Genomic DNA, 3395 nt, shown 5'->3' with positions numbered 1-3395 from the left:
TATAACTTAAGTTTCCTCAGATGACAGCTTCAAAGTGTTGCCATTTGTCAAACTGTCAGTCAACAGACGTCAGTGATTCTCGCAGCAGCTTCCTGCTTTTCTGCAGTGAAGGTTCTCCTTGTGCAGCCAAAACAGCTCTGACCTGTGAAGACATGGACTTAAGCCCTCTGAGGGTGTCCTGTGGTGTCTGGCACCAGGGCGTTTTATAGTGGATCCTCTGGGTCCTGTATGTTGGGGGGTGGGGCCTTCATGGATCAGACCTGCTCCAGCACGTCTTACAGATGCTCAATCAGATTGGGATCTTGGGAATTTGGAGGCCCGGTCAACACCTTGGGCCCTTTATTGTGTTCCTGTAGCTGTTCCTGAGCAGTGTTTGCGGTGTGTCAGGGCACATTGTCCTGCTGGGGGCCACTGCCATCGGGTAGTGTTGTTGTGATGGGGGTGTACTTGGTCCACAACAGTCTTCGGATGAGTCTTTACAGCCATCTGAAGATCTGAAGGTAGCAGGAAACTGTTCATCTGATTTCTCGAACTGAAGTATTGCACATCACACCACCCTTCTATACCGCAGATCAGCTGATTAAATGTTGTGAAACCATCCTCAGACTGCTGAGAAAATATGCCCATGCATATCAAGTGATCGTGTTTAAGATAAATTTGTCTTGTGGGTTTTGCAGTTTGAATGAGTCAGCATCAGCTGAGCTTGTGGCAGGTTTAAATACCCTCAATGAGATGGATCATACCGTTTATCCTTCTGTCCTATTATTTACATCAAAGTTTCAGATTTGACCATTGTTGTCTGCTGTTTTCACACAGTGACAGTCCTCACACACCCTCCTCTTCTTCTGAACAGATAAGGTATTGGGTGCATTTCCTGCTATAAATATAGTTGATATTTGGTTTCATTATGTCCTCATCGCCATCTGATATTTGTACTGAAAATGCACATCAGAGAGGGCACTAATGACTCAATAATACCAAGAATACAACGTGAAAGACTCTCTGGTGGTTCTGGAAGATAGCACAGTGGTTAGTACCAGCAGTTATAGAGAAGACTATCTACTCTTGAGACAGTTTGCAATGTGACCTGGTTTCACAGGAAAACATTTAAATGTCCGTTGACAAGTTTGAAAAGGCCTTTTTTTTTTTCTTTTCCATCATTCTGCTGCACTGTCACTACTGACAAGAATGGCATTGTAACCTGCATCTACAGAAATATAACTTAAGTTTCCTCAGATGACAGCTTCAAAGTGTTGCCATTTGCCAAACTGTCAGTCAACAGACGTCAGTGATTCTCACAGCAGCTTCCTGCTTTTGTCACACGGCAGTTGGGACTGGGTTTTATTGATTATTTTATTGTGTATATTGTATATTTTTAGAGTTTTATGCATGGTTTTTATTCACCAGTGTGTTTTTAGTTTTTATTGCATGTTTTAGAAACGTCCCACTGCCCGTGAATGCACCATAAATGACAAATGCACTCCACCTGGAGGTTCTGCCCTTGTCCCCAACAGGAACCAATAGACGGCAGAGGAACGGGGTTGAACCGGAAAAGAGAAACGGACAAAAGCGTAGAGGAAGAGTAGCAAGAGAGCGTGTCCAGAGAAGACGGAGAGACAGGGAAAGAGACAAGGCAAAGAGAGGAAGAGTTCGAGACGGCGACGGAAAATCCAGAGTGTTACGACGCGTCACAATCGCAGCGGCAGAGTTTAATGCTCTGCCTGGCGTGTGAGTATCCCTTCGGGTCATTAGTAACACTCTGGTGTATGCATCCCTATGTTAGGGTATTGTGCTTGACTGGACGTTGTACCGGCAGTGATTTTGTGTCTCCAGGTGGCTTCCAGGACACTGGAACAGCCGAGGCACCGGAGAAACCTGACGCCGCAGCAAGTCTCCTCTTCTGGACCTCCACGTGACGCAACTGTCCCGGTCTGACGATCTTTTCAGACTTCTTTTAAGGAACAAGACTTCTCTTTTAATGGACATTAACTTAGTTATCTTTTTAACCCTCATTTAGAGTGTTTTTATCATTGTGTTGTTTACTCTTGTAAAAAAAACAACTTTGAATAAATCATTGTATGCACCGGCATCTGTCGCTTTGCCCTCTGTTTAAAAAAACGTTACCGACAGCGTGCTCTCCCCCGATATTACTCAGAACCTGCACCTATTCAATAATTACCTCCTTTCATCATTACTGTTTACGCTCCCCACTCCTCACACTTTCTGCAGTGAAGGTTCTCCTTGTGCAGCCAAAACAGCTCTGACCTGTGAAGACATGGACTTAAGCCCTCTGAGGGTGTCCTGTGGTGTCTGGCACCAGGGCGTTTTATAGTGGATCCTCTGGGTCCTGTATGTTGGGGGGTGGGCCCTCCATGGATCAGACCTGCTCCAGCACGTCTTACAGATGCTCAATCAGATTGGGATCTTGGGAATTTGGAGGCCCGGTCAACACCTTGGGCCCTTTATTGTGTTCCTGTAGCTGTTCCTGAGCAGTGTTTGCGTTTTTTTTTTTCTTCACTTGCCCAAATTATGCGCGACAATCCGGATGAGCTGACTGCAGAAGGCAGTCTCTAGTGCACCTGACAGTCATGTCCACTGCAGCGATTTCACACACAAACTACATGAAAACACGTATTTGGTGAAACATGAACAGTAGGCTATTCATTATTTAATGCTTTTTGATTTAATCTTGGATTTCTACCATCGATTATGATTAGTTAGTTAGTTACCGCTGCTGTGAGGGCACTCAATCTTGCTCTGTGAGTGGTGAATCAGCTCACTGCAATCAGGTGTGTGTGGCACTGATTGGCTGTGATTAAGCCCAGAGCCCAGGTGTGGGGAGCCTTCATATACCCTGAGTCTCCAGTGCTCTGTGCTGACTCATTATCTCACCATCAGAGGTAGTGAGAGGTTCTCCCTGTGGCTTCTCCAGTTGTCAGTGTTTCCATCACACCAACCCTGAGCTGTGTGTGTATTTGTTATCAATTGCCTGTTTCCCAGTGTATAATTTGGGGTACTGGAGAGTTTGTTGCGGCTCCAGCCTTTTTGTTTATCAAAGGTCTCCCGGGCAGCCTTGCTTTTCATTTTGGGTTTTCTGGGTCTCCTGGACATTTTGGTTTTGAATCAGCTGCTGGGCAGCGGTGGTTTAGTTATCTGTTTTAGTGCTTTGTTTCATTAAGGAAGCCGGTAGTGGCTCAATACAGTTGTTTCTTTTCTCCCCTTCCAACCTATCGCGACTGCGATTTAGTGGTTATCCCTCTGGGATAACTTAGAGACACCCCTAGGTCCGCACCTGCGTCCCCACCCTCCCCCGTCTTCCTGACAGTTGCGCTCCAGGACAGGGAATGTGATAATGGCACAGGAAATATTGATTTTAACATTTGTGTTGGCTGATA

General features: G+C 45.7%; 1 long non-coding RNA gene across 1 annotated transcript; it reads left to right on the top strand.

Moving 5' to 3' along the window:
* The first annotated feature begins 1611 nt into the window (after positions 1-1611).
* LOC311270901 lies at positions 1612-2089 on the top strand. Its single transcript, XR_014624312.1, has 2 exons — positions 1612-1728; positions 1834-2089. It is a non-coding gene; the product is annotated as an uncharacterized lncRNA (long non-coding RNA).
* The last annotated feature ends 1306 nt before the right edge of the window (positions 2090-3395 follow it).

The sequence above is a fragment of the Pagrus pagrus genome, assembly GCF_965226575.1.
Source record: "Pagrus pagrus genome assembly, chromosome: 15".
In the NCBI taxonomy this organism is placed as follows: domain Eukaryota; kingdom Metazoa; phylum Chordata; class Actinopteri; order Spariformes; family Sparidae; genus Pagrus; species Pagrus pagrus.
Note: the sequence above shows the minus strand (reverse complement) of the source record. Positions and strands in the feature narration are given on the sequence as shown.